We start from the raw sequence: 13,626 nt of genomic DNA, 5'->3' as shown, positions 1-13,626 counted from the left end.
AATACCCTAAGTATTCTGATCTTTCATTTCTATTTTCAAAATATATAATAAAACATAGAGTACCATTATACTAGTTTGGCTACAATTAATTAACCAGCATAACTAATGAAATGATGAATATATAACGAGAAAATAATGCATTACCATACATACCAGAGCAGGTCCACAAGCCGTTATATCCTCAAAATTTATTCAAACTTCTGTGACTCGCTTCGATTTCTGCGACAAAAGTGTAATATAAGAGTCAATGGATTATTTAAGGGTTTAGCTTTTCTTATGTTGTAGGATTGTAGGAGAGAAAAAAAGTAGAGAGAAGTTAAATGTGGGTCCCATATTTTATATTAAAAAAGAAAAGAAAAATTATTTGGCACGAAAAACGAATTTGTGTAGGAAAATGAGAGTATCTCATGTGGCATGAGAGTATTATTTCCCATTATTTAATCATATATAAACTTTAAAACTGTAATATATGTTTCACGAAATAAATTGTAAGATTGTAAATGCTAACTTATTTGTTTTTAATATTTAATGAATAATATCTCAATTAAAAAAAAATCGGAAGAATGCCCTCTTTAAAAATATTACCAAAAAAAAAGGGTAAATGGATAAAAAAAAACCTTTTTTTCTATAAAATTCCCTTCAAATGATAAGAGAGTGTCATCTCCAATAAAGAATAATATTCTTGTGAACATAAATAACTTTTGCGCAAAAATTCCTTTTTTAATTGGCTCTTCCAAATATTTCTTTATAGTTTTTGCAATTCAAAAACAAAATCAACTAATATAGTTTGATATAAAAAAATTTGGTATAAATAATTTTTTTTTTTCATTTCAAACCGTTCAATATAGCTTATCATCCAGGATTTTTGGTATAGAAGATTAACACCAAATATTATATTACAGTAAAGGTTTGGAACATAAAATTCTAAGCAGCAAATATTTCTCATGATAGACGAACACGCATTATGTTTAAAGGAGCTTCTGAGTAAAATGACGGAGAGAGAAACCAACCTAAACTTCAAATACGGTGGATCAAATTGTGATTGGTCCTTACGTAGACCACTTCAAAGGTATCAAAAATATTGAAGTAATACGAAGGAAAAGGCTACAGAATCCTTCCTACAATCACTTCAAAGCATTGAGATAGTTTTGAAAATGAAGTTGAAGAAATCAGTATTGGCAAACAGAGATTTGTAGCACAAATCCGGTGATTGGAGGAATCCGGTTAATATAAGCTTTTGCTTTGAAGTAATACCCAGATATAGGCATTTATCTATTTCATTAATTAATTCTTCTGTTAACGTTCACATGCTACAACCCGGCAATAGCGGTCCTAAGCGTTGAAGTATACTTTTATAATCATTATTGTTGATGTTATACAACCTGAAAATATCAAATAATTGAAATTTGAAGTTGCTTCAGCAATCAGAAAGACAGTTTGGCTTATACGAAAACAAGTTGCCACTACTAAACTTTAAGTTTGAGGTACTTTGGATCCTGTATTACTTATTTAATTCTTCTTCACATGACTAGCTCAAACAACTTCTGAATTCATCTTTGAAAACTTTATTATATGAGCTTGTATTTTGTTTTTCTTCACTTTTTTATATTTTTCATAAATATTAAATGAGTTAAAGATTCGAAAATAAAGCTTGAAGTAAGTAATGAAGGAAGCAGGATACCGCAAAGCTCGGATCAGCACCGACACATTTGACTTTAGATCAAATTTACATGCAGGTCCAACCAGTCAGCCCCCCGGATGGGGAATGCATCGGCTTGTTAAGGAAGGGCGGCTATGTCCCTGGACCTCCCCGTATGCAAACAATTTAATAGGAAAATAGGAAAATTAAAAAAATATATATATATTAAAAGTGAAAAATGAAAATTAACTATATTGGATCCAATCAAAATATAAAAATCCATCCAATCAAACTCGAATCAAAATTGTATACATATATTTTTAAAATACTGTTTTTTTTCATACTTGTTTAAGAACTTTATTATAATACTCCAAGCCAAAATTAATTTCCTTATTTCAATTTGGACATGTTTTGTCTTATTAACATTCATTTTAGAATATAATTTTGTATTTTAGTATATTTTCACTAAATTGTAGAAATCAATATTGGCACTGAGATTTGTAGCACAACCTGCCAAAAACGGCCGAATGCGTTTAAGTCTACTTTTATACATTAGATTATCCCGATAAAGACTTGGAATCAATTTAATATTTACTACATGAAATCTAAAAAAATTTGCAAATGAAATCAAAATATTTAAATGAAATGAATTTTTTCCAAATATATATATATATATATTTCAATGAAATAAATTTCTCTATTATTGACATTCTTATAAAATAATAGGTTAAATTATTTTATAAATCCTTAAAGTTTCGATGAATGTTAAACACGTTCTTTTAATTTATAAACTTTTATGAAATTTTTATATTTTTAAAAAATATAAAAATTGGCGACTCTAGAGACATGCTTGGTGTGACGTATATTGTCTGATATTATAAGCTTATACTATACGTTATGACATTTTCAGTTGTTTGGTATGACCATCATATAGTATAAGCTTATACATCAGAATCTCTTAGGGCCTGTTTGGTGTGACGTATAAGGCATGATAGTATAAGCTTATACTATACGTTATGACATTTTCAGTTGTTTGGTGTGACCACCGTATAGTATAAGCTTATACAACATAATCCCTTAATACATCAAAACGATGTATAACTTAATCCGGCCTAAGGCTGAGGGATTAGACCTGATAAGAGATTGATGTATTAACATCGTTGACCAATGTAATTCTAAAAAATTAATATATTATTTTAATATTAATCTATTAAAATAAAAAAAATTCAATATATTAATTTTTAAAATATTGAATATTTTTATTTTTATAAAAATTAATTTATATTTTGGACACACTGATCAATAAATTTTTATAAAAATTAATATCATATGACATTTTTTGAAGAATTATATAAATTCTTTATTAAAGGATATTTTTATTAAAAATATTATTTTTATTAAAAAATATTATTTTTATTAAAAATATTTATTTTTATCATATATAGTATTATATACCAAATACTAGATGATATTATCTTATACAATATATTATTTTATACAATACCGTGCCAAACGCTTGATAATATTAAAATTCAATCAGGTCTTATACAATCAAGCCTTATACTATCAGGTCTTATACTATCAGGCCTTAATACATCAAAATGATGTATAACTTAATCCGGCCTAAGAATGAAGGATTAAGCCTGATAAGAGATTAATGTATTAACATCGTTGACCAGTGCAATTCTCAAAAATTAATATATTATTTTAATTAATAAAAATTAATTTTTCAATATATTAAATTTTAAAATATTGGATATTTTTAATTTTATAAAAATTAATTCATTTTTTGAACACACTGATCATTAGATTTTTATAAAAATTAATATCATATGACATTTTTTTGAAGAATTATATAAATTCTTTATTAAAAGATATTTTTATTAAAAATATTTATTTTTATCTTATATATTATTTTACAGTGTATTGTCAAATATTAGATGATATTATCTTATACAATACCATACCAAATGCTGAATAGTATTAAAATTCAGTCAGGCCTTGTACTATCAGGTCTTATACTATCGGACCTTATTCTATACTATGCACCAAACATACCCTAGGGTTTGTTAGAAAAAGAGGAAAATCAAGCTGTACTTATGAAAATGAAAATGCAGAAGAAAACAAAACGTCCGTTGGATTTATTAGAATTTTCAAAGCCCGCAATAACTATAACATCTATATTTATAACAAAAACACATAAATCACACACCCGCATGACAAGAAGATAGAAATTAAAAACCTAACATCGAATTCTTAGTGTCCTTGTTTAGTGTGCAAATAAACTTATTGGTAATTTTTGTTTGGTGCAGAACGTTTGGGATTTCTGGGGGAAATTCGTACCTTTCTCGAACTGATTTGGGATGAATTTGCTTTCAACAAGAGAGATTAGCACACTTTTATTCATTTATTTCGGTTGTGAACTATGTCTTTATCTGCACGGACACCTTATCCTCCTAATTCCTTGTATTTCTTCTTTCCTTCTATGAATATTCTTGCGTTGTCCATTTGAAAGTAGTAATTACTTAGTCTCCTTGAATTTTTCGTACACAATAGACATATACTTGATTTGCTAAGTCTCTTTCCCTCAATTCATGTAACTTCTGTGATAGTATTTGTTATCCTTAACTCATAAGTCATTTTTTAAGACATCCCTAGTTGAGGTTCATCTTTGAATTTTAATTTTTTATCATCTTGTCTCCAAACTTAAATATGTTCATATAATAGGTGACTCGAGAAAAGGTAGAACGCATATATCATCCTCAAGAGACTTCTCATCAAAAGGGCAGTGTTGCAATGTTGGCTTCAAAAAAACATTAAATTTAAAACTTACCAGAACCAAGCTAATTTGTTCGTGAAGGAATATTTTGTCAGCAGACCCTCTGATTCCATATACTTCCTTTATTGGTGGCATTTTTGCTTGCAAGCTGGTACGCTGTATTATATTATGTTGTCATTCTATTTTCTAAAGTATTTCACCTAAGAGATTCTAAGTTTCCGTCATTTATTATTCTTTGTCTTGTACTAATCTCTAAATAGCTCTGCAAAAGATGAGGACTACCATACCTTTTCTTAATTTCAGTCTCTTCATTTGCAGTTTGTAACTGAGATCGGAGAACCCCCTGCATGGACACAGAAGGATCACGAGAACAAAATAGTAAGTCTGGCTAAATATGAAAAAGCATCAGCACTCAGCAGCTGGAGACAAGATTCATTCCACTGAATGTTAAAGAAATTAGGAAGGGATGTAAAATATGTGGGGCCCATCCAACTCTCTTTCCACCCAACAATTGCATACCAAACAGAGCCTTGGCTGTTATAAGTTGATTACAAAACAATATCTTCATCAAGACTTACCAAGTTCTTCTTTGATTCTTAAGAGGTGGTGGGAGACTTTAACCCAGCAAACAACTCCGGGATAAAAGTAGTTTTATCTTTCAACAGAGAAAGAACCTGAAAAATAACAGAGCAGTCAATAATAAAGATAACACTCACTGCATTAAATGGTATGTCTTCATTCTCTATTAATCAAATCTTACAAAGTCATCATTTGCATGTATTATGGAGCGAAGATTTGCACCAGTAGCCTCATCCAAGACTCTAGCGAAAACAGTATCCAGAAAGTGAGAAGATAAAATTAAAAATCACATAAAAGAAGAAAGCAATAAAAAATAAAAAGACTAAGAAAGAGCCAGAACTTCAAAAAACCAACTCTATGTGTCTGGTGTATCTTCGACAACACAATGGGATCTATTCTATGGTATGGTCTACATCAGAAAATAGATAAAATACCATGAGCTAAAATTTCATTGCACATCTACATGTTCCTTAAAAATACCACCCTGCTGCTCTCCCAAAATAAAAGAAATAACAAAACACACCTCTTAAAAAGAACATGATCCTTCAAGAATTCACGATGATGTTAAAACACAAGGAACCTCCGGATCATCTGCATATAGCAAAAATAAGTGGTTTAGAAATCTAAAAAAGTAGAGGTAAAGAGTAGAGAAATTAAAATGAAAGCATACAAACTAACATCTCCTAATACTACAAAAGAGGACAGGTTTGCAATCAAAAGATAGAAACTTTGAATGAAGAATCTATAACAATCCACCTACACCTCAAAAACACTGACGTAACTTCCCGACACTCACTGACACTCCAATACTCCCCAACTCTTTAACACGCATTACAGAGACTCAAAACAGGGTTAAAAGTTTGCGTTGCATTTTTAATTCCAACTATTAGATTCGTTGGATTACGATTATCATTTTTTTTTAGTTTAATATAAATATTTGAGATATCTTATGTTTCTTTGCAAAATTAATGGGTATTATAAGTTTAACTTTATTCTTTTATTAAATTATTGAATATTAAATATAATATACACTACATGTTATTTAATATCAAAATGTGTCCTAACTTGTCGAAATGTAACATTTTTTTAAATTAACGTTTCGGAGTGTCGGAATATCGTGTCGTGTCTCGTGTCGGGTGCCGGTGCAACATAGATCACAATTGTGATAGATCACCAAAATGAAAGTGGTCCTACACTATGAAGACAGAACATGCACAAATACCAAAAGTTTGTGTTAGCTTACATCACTTAATATTATTTCCGAAAGCGGCAACTGATCTGCAATACCACTGTGAACCACAGTCTGCAAACCAAAAAGCAAAATTGATGAAATTACATTGAAGTTTCATGGATAAAGGTAATTTTTCTTTTAACCCGAAACAAATGTCTTAAAGAATTTGAGAAATTGCTTTCCCAGGATGTAGTATGAAACTCATCAGTACATAGAATTTGAGAAATTGCTTTCTATTAAAGAAAATGAAGGGAAAAAATGCATACAAGCATCAAAATATAAGCACAAACCATTAGATAATTAGCAAGAGTTTCCGGCTTCGGATACTTATTCACGGAGCTCTGTAACTTTCTTCTTCCTTCTGGAATCTTCCAACTCTTCTCTTTCGGCGAAACTTTTCCCATCGCTCTTCTACCCTAACGCCTATCTACTACTGCAAAGCTTCACTTCGATCTACGACCCCAAAGCTACCGTCAATTCCACTGGAAAATTGAACTCGAATATCAAAACCCTAGAAAAGAGAAAAGAGATAAACTTACTCTGACAAAAAAATTGGAGTTGGATATTTGAGCTTGCATTTTATTTTATTTTTCGTTTTTATAATTTTCATAACTATTAGATGGTTGGAGATTTAAAAATAACGCTTGAATTAAATCATTATATTAATGCTCGTACCAGGACATTTGCCCACCCTGAGCCCAAATATAGATCCTACCAGAACTTTTTTTATTTATGAATATGATTTTATACTTTCTGAAATTAAATTCAAACTTTACTCGAAATATATAATAGAAAATATAGCATCATTGTATTATTTTGGCTACAATAATCCATAGTATTAAAATGGAGAATATAGAATGGGAGAAAAAAATGCATAACCTTTTTTTTTTTTTTGTAACGGGGAGGGCCATACCTCCAAAAACAGATTAGAAAATAGGATTCAAAACAGACATAGCACTATTCCTATCTTCTTCTAGCATCTCTAGTAAATGCTGAGGAGGGCTGATAGATATTAATCATATTACAAGTCCTAGGAGAGTAATTCGCTAGCCACTGAGCGCCACAACTCAAAATCGACTTACAGTATGTTTGCACCTCTTTTTAAGTTAATGCTAAAAAAGAAGAGTTTTAAAAAAAATAGCACACATTTCAAAAAAAAAAATTGATACAATTTAAAAAAAGTTTCTCCCAGGAGTGTTTTGCCTATTTGAATCCTCTTATTTGTAGCTTCTATTTTCCTTATAAATGGAAGCTAAGCTAAACAGGTTTTGAGAAAATATCTTTTTTTTTATAATGAAGAAAAAGTCAAAAGTCAAAAGTTTCCAAAAGAAGCTTTTTTTAAACTCTTATTTGTTTTTCTTGAATTGCATGTTTTTTTTTTAAATGAAGAGTCGTTGAGATATAAAGAGATAGAGCAAGAGACTTATCTTGAAAGTGTGTTTTTAAATAGCTTTTAAGCTAAAAAATTTATATAATTACCAAATAGCTTTTTATTTTATTTTTTCAGCTGTAACTTAAAAGTAACTTCTAGCTTAAAAAAAAAGATCCAAACAGGATCAAGCTTTTTGCTTTTTTTTCATTATAATTTTTTTTTGTTATAAGAGTTTTTATAGAATCCTGTTTGGACTAGCTTTTACTTATAAGGAGAAAAAAAAACTAAAAAAAAAAATCTCTCAAACAGACACTTTGTAACATCTTGGGTGCTGACGAGGGCGGGGAGTGATCGCCGGTGCAAAAGGGCATGGACAAGAAGCGGCTCCTGATAGGCTTCCAGCGGGGGGTTACGAGAACGAATGAATTGAAATCGAATCGACACCTGAAAGAGAGGAATTCCAGAGACTGTGCTGGTATGAGACTGTACAGTTTAGGATAGCTTATAAGAATTAATTGGTACTACCTATACTAACAAGATACATCTACTTTTCGGTAGCTCGAAAAGGAAGAACTTCATAGTAAAGCGTGCTTGACTTGGGGCAATTCTGGGATGGGTGACCTCCTGGGAAGTTTTCATAGCAAGTGTGCGAGTGAGGAAAAAGTATACTAAAAAGTCTCGTGTTAGTATGTGGGGACAGTCATTGATTCTTGAAGCGGCTGGACGTTACAACTTAATCAAAGTGGTTCACTTTGTGTGATAGCAACTGTTGTATAGAATAAAAGTCAATTGAGATTGTTTAATCATCGTATAAAAATTAATTTTATGATACATTATTTTTCACTAAATAAGTTGTGAGATGGTAAAACTAATATATTAAAATTTTCTTTGTGCAAATGATATCGTGACTCATAAATCATATATTATTTGTTAATATGTGCACTTGCATAGGTATAGAATCACTGTTTTCACAACACTTATCCTTCCACATGATGTTTTACTTATCTTCTCTTTATTATACTTTTTTTTCTATAAGAAAATAAACTAGTTTAATAATGGAAGAGTGTTAGTGTCTCTTTTGAGAGTCAGTACCCCACTCTAAAGATCTGTTTGGTGGTCATGATAGGATAAGTTATCATATCAAGGTCTTATCCATTGTTTAGCGAACTAACACGATATAATAAGCTTATCATGTTTGCTCATTTTATCCTATCTGCAATAGGATAAGTTATCATAAGAGGGGACTCAAGTTAGGAATGGACAAGATAGGATAACAAATGTTACATCACTCTCATCCCAAATACAGCCACATTTTCTTCTCCTATAAATTTTGTCGGGCATGTGAAGGTCCACCTTGCTATCGACCAGCCAACATCGTCGGCCATCGGCCACCTCTACCACCACCACCATTCATCAATCAGCCACCATCGCCATCGGCTATCACCATGAGCTACCAACCATCACCATTGTCACTGACTACCACCTCCCCAACCACCAGTCACTAATCACCACCACATCGATCAGCCCCAACAATTGCCACTGTTCACCGTTGGTCGTGTCACCACCACCAACCAGGCCATCACCACCCTAACCATGATGCATCAGGCATTGTTAACTCTCTAAGTGGGAGGTAATTTTATGCTTTTTATTTATAAACTATTGCATAATTTAACATAAAAGTACATAAATCATGATTAATTGAACTTAATATGCATGATATATGATGTTAAGTGTTTTAAGATTATTATATTTTAAATTTATAGTTTTTCGTATGATTTTAATGTTGGAATAGATAATTTGCTAAGTATTTTATTTTGTAGGTTGATGTCATAACAATGCTATAGCAATGGTCAATTAATAAAATGTTGTATTTTGCACTGTAACAAAATGGATAAGCTAATAAGTACAAAATTTGAATTCAAATCAAGTGCATCACAAAATTTTCTCAAGACTAGGATGAGAAAAGGTAGTTATGAAAATAAACACTTAAATTAAATGAAGATAACACCTCATTCTCATCCAAAACAGTCAGGAAGATTAGATTAACAAGGATTCTTATCAAATAACACTAGAAGATCGAGTTGCAGTACTGTACTTTCAAATCCAAGTCTAAACTTGGAGCCAAAATCAACCAAGTCTATAAATATAATGCTCATGAAGGCATAAACACAATCATCATTGGATGCCTAACATCTCAAAGCCATATTTCAGAGCTTTTCCTATTTAATTTTTCCATACTAATAGAGAGATAGTGGAAGGGTTCAAGCCCGATAGGAAGAGCCCTATAAAGAGATTTTAGGAGGAAGAAGAGCTGAGCATTGCTGGAGCAGAACTGCGCGCGAAGTCTTAGGATAGCTTGTTCTTGTTATCTTTTCAGTCTTTCCATGGGTTTATTCTTTTTCTTCTTTGTTTTCTTTTATTTTACCATGAGCTAAATATTTTCTTACGTTGAGTGATAGAGTACCTATGATGTAATAGTGTAATGAATGCCTAAACTTAGTTTTTATGAATGTTTAATTATTTATTCAACAAGTTTGATTTATTTCATTCATGTGTGCAAGCCGAGAGATACATATATGATATAGAGGAGGCTAAGGCATAGAGGTTTCTAAATCCATACCCTTGTTGAGTAGTGTGGATTAATTAAATCAAAGAATTTAATTAAGTTGTAGGTAGAGAAATAATTCATACCATATAGCCTTGGAACTTGTAATTAATTGAATTCAATAGTTAACTTTTGTATAGAGATATGGGGGTCAAGTGTAGGTATATATGTAAGATTGGCGAGAGTCCCTATATAAAGTAGTGTTCGGTTACTAATTAAGCATTGATAGAGCATTATTGTAAGAATTTGCACTGCTAAATAATTAATAAAATAACATTATCGATGTCGGAGCATGGATTTGATAAAGACTATGCATAATTAAGGTAAGATAATTATTTAGAAAGTCAAATAATGTTTAAAGTCGCTTTTCTGATTAAAAGTGCAGATATCGGTTTTGCTTCGCGATATAAAATGCGTACTGGAGAAGTGTTCTGAAAAATTATAATAAAAATATGATAATTCTTGAAAAAATGTCTAGATTAAGAATATGAAGTTTGGGAGTAACATAAATAGTGGAGCTATTAGAACTAATATCGATGGATTAAGTAAGTGCACCTATAAATAGGAAATGCACATAACCCTAGGTCAAATTTTACAAGCCTACATAGTGTTCTCCATTCTTCATGGCTGACCAAAATACTCTCCTATAGTTTTCATAGCCTTCTTTGCAAGAAAAACCCCAAAGACACCATTTTTACTTTTATTCTTCCTCTTCCACCTTGTAAACTCTTGAGAGGAAGCCTTGTGAGGGAGAAAGACATCATCTTTGTGGGTTGTAGCCACTGTTTTGAGAAGTTAGTTGGCTGACTTCTTGGTGTGAGGGAGTGGAAGCCATTTTTCTTGCATTTGGTGCTTTAAGAATCCATTTTGTGAAGGAAAGGACCTAGCTTGTGACCCAAATTCGTGGCCTTGTTGAGGCAGAGCTGTGGGGTGGTGTAGAGAGCTCCAAGACACTTCCTTTATTCTGTTTCGAGCCATTGGGTATGCACTACTACCTTTGTTCTTAAGTTTCTATGTAAAAGATTGAGTCTTGGCATGTTAAATGAGAAGAATAATTAACCAACATGATCACTAGCTTAAATGTGCTTAAAAATGGTAGTTTGAATGTCTGTAAGTGTTAAAAATGGAAACTTGAAGGGATAACTTTGCGAAAATGTAAAATTGCTTTCTGTCGCGAAATATCCTGATATGGATATCCAGATATTGGGTCTGTGATATCCGGATATGAATTTTGGGATATTGACCCTATGATATCCGGATATTGATATATGTATATGTCCCCTAGGAATATCCGCATATTCTGGAAAATTCATGTTTTTAGTCTTTTGTCCAAATAGAAGCATAAGTTAGGTTTCTGGACCCTTAATTGGTTAGTATGAACCTCTGTAATAAATTAACTAAGTTAGAACCAATGTATTGAATGCTTATGGCTTTGAGAGAAGCCTACGATCATTAAATGAAAAAGGAAACGTTGTCCTAATGCAATGAACTTCTAGACTATGAATATTAATGATATTTCTGGTATAAACAGACTGTGATTGTGCTGTTTGGTGACTTGTTTACCTTGGGTGGACTTCTAGTTGGTATTACTAGCTTGACAGGTAAGTTTTCGTGTCCTCGATTTTACCTATTAATGGTTCCACCGTACCTCATGTAGGGATGGTTTATATGCATGATGTGTTTTCTGAAAATATGTGAAGAATATTTGATATGTTGTTGAGCTATTTTATGAGTGCAAATGTCATATGTTATGTATGTGGGGTGTTCCACACTAGATGGTAATCCTTGATATGTGAGGCACGTACGAGATGGTAACTCCGTAGGTGAGGTATAGGGGAGGAGCCTTGTACTGTGGGTTGCAGAAGTGCGTAATTCCTACCTTTTATTCTCTGGCAGTAGGATGCGTACACACATGACATAGACATATACTGCATTGCATGGATATTTGCCATTATACAGTTATTATCCTTTTGAACTTATATTGCACATGTAAGTGAGCTTGGAGTGGAGAGATCATTGAGGAGCCCTTGTCTTACTGAGATTTCTTGTTAGAGATCTCATCCCGTGTGGGCACGTTTTCAGGTACAGGTACCTCTGAGGTTGAGACCTCTAGTGGCAGGAGGTCGGAGATGAGCTGAGATTATGCATGCTTCTTTATTACCATATTTTGATATGATTCTGCCTTGTTATTATTTTATAGCTTTTGTAGTTGAGACATGTTTTGGCGATGTTGTTTTATTTGGTGAACATAGGGGTTGTCCATGCCACATTTGAATAAGCTGTCTTATTTCTGACTGAGTTGTATTATTGTATCAGGATTTGTCTTGTCTACATGTTGTAGTTCCATGACTTGATACTTAATTATGTTATGAGGTTATTCAGTTTAGTTATTTATTGCAATTTACATATAGGCGGATTTTGAAAAAGAATCATGAGTTAATATGATAAGGTTCATAATTAGAAATTTTAGCCCTCGCATTTATTGAGTTGCACTTATTATCATTTATATGTTTAATACACCGGGTGCACACGAGGTGTTACAATTATTATAGCATCATTGTCAACACATTATTGGAAAAATTGACCCTAACCTATACCTCACATCCATTATTTCAATCTATTAGTTTAACTTGTTGTTTTCATTAGTTTAATTAGTTTTCGTTTATTTGCCTTTTATTTTATAAAGAAACCATAAAAATCAGTTATTTTCCCTAATACTTTACTTAAATAATCACACTTCATAAATCATCTTCGTGGGAACAATATCTGGAGTCATAATCCTTTATTACTTGTTGATAACGTGCACTTACGTTAATCAAGGGTTTACACGCCAACAGGTACCAACAATCAACCCCACCACCATTAATCAGCCATAACAATTGTCATCAGTCATTGCTGGTGCCGCCGTCACACCACTTCCACATGCCACGATCGCACCAACCACCTCCATCATTGTTGTTGTTGCCATTGGCCACCCCGACCAACTCAAGCCATTGTCATCCATAATCACCAGGCATCAACCATTACCGCCACCACCACCATTCCTACTAGTCACCCCCATTTGCCATTATAGCATTAACCACTGCCACACCCAACCACCAGTCATCATAATTGTCATTGGCTATTGAGGACATCGTCACTACCACTTATTACCACTAGCCTCCACAACTGCCACCACCACCACCGGCGACCATTATCAATAGCTATCAATAATCAATATTGATAATTAATTTAAAACTTAATTTTTAAAAATTTATTTGTTGATGATATAATTTTTTGTAAGTTATTTATGTAATTAATATATTTTATTTAAAATTGGCTTTTAACATTTTGTAGCATTTAAAAATAAGGATTAATGTGTAAATTAGTAAAAAAAATAATTTTAAAATCGATTTTAAAAAATATATGAAATTATATTAAA

At 31.9% G+C, this 13,626-nt stretch overlaps 1 protein-coding gene across 1 annotated transcript in view; it reads right to left on the bottom strand.

Annotated features, from left to right (window-relative positions):
* LOC133292841 (uncharacterized) overlaps window positions 1–6,724 on the bottom strand; it is a 43,781-nt gene extending 37,057 nt beyond the window's left edge. Inside the window, exons 1-9 of the mRNA XM_061491307.1 lie at window positions 6,519–6,724; window positions 6,241–6,300; window positions 5,521–5,588; window positions 5,179–5,239; window positions 4,997–5,092; window positions 4,706–4,761; window positions 4,473–4,574; window positions 1,682–1,806; window positions 154–219 (exon numbers count right to left, since the gene is read on the bottom strand). The gene's annotated coding sequence lies outside the window, so the exon portion shown is untranslated. The remainder of the gene's footprint in view (window positions 1–153; window positions 220–1,681; window positions 1,807–4,472; window positions 4,575–4,705; window positions 4,762–4,996; window positions 5,093–5,178; window positions 5,240–5,520; window positions 5,589–6,240; window positions 6,301–6,518) is intronic.
* Window positions 6,725–13,626: the final 6,902 nt, after the last annotated feature.

This window comes from Gastrolobium bilobum, unplaced genomic scaffold (assembly GCF_033153095.1).
Source record: "Gastrolobium bilobum isolate Gb01-03AN ecotype WA unplaced genomic scaffold, APGP_CSIRO_Gbil_v1 utg909, whole genome shotgun sequence".
NCBI classification, from domain to species: domain Eukaryota; kingdom Viridiplantae; phylum Streptophyta; class Magnoliopsida; order Fabales; family Fabaceae; genus Gastrolobium; species Gastrolobium bilobum.
The sequence above is the reverse complement of the archived record's forward strand: the minus strand, read 5'-3'. Positions and strand labels throughout refer to the sequence as shown.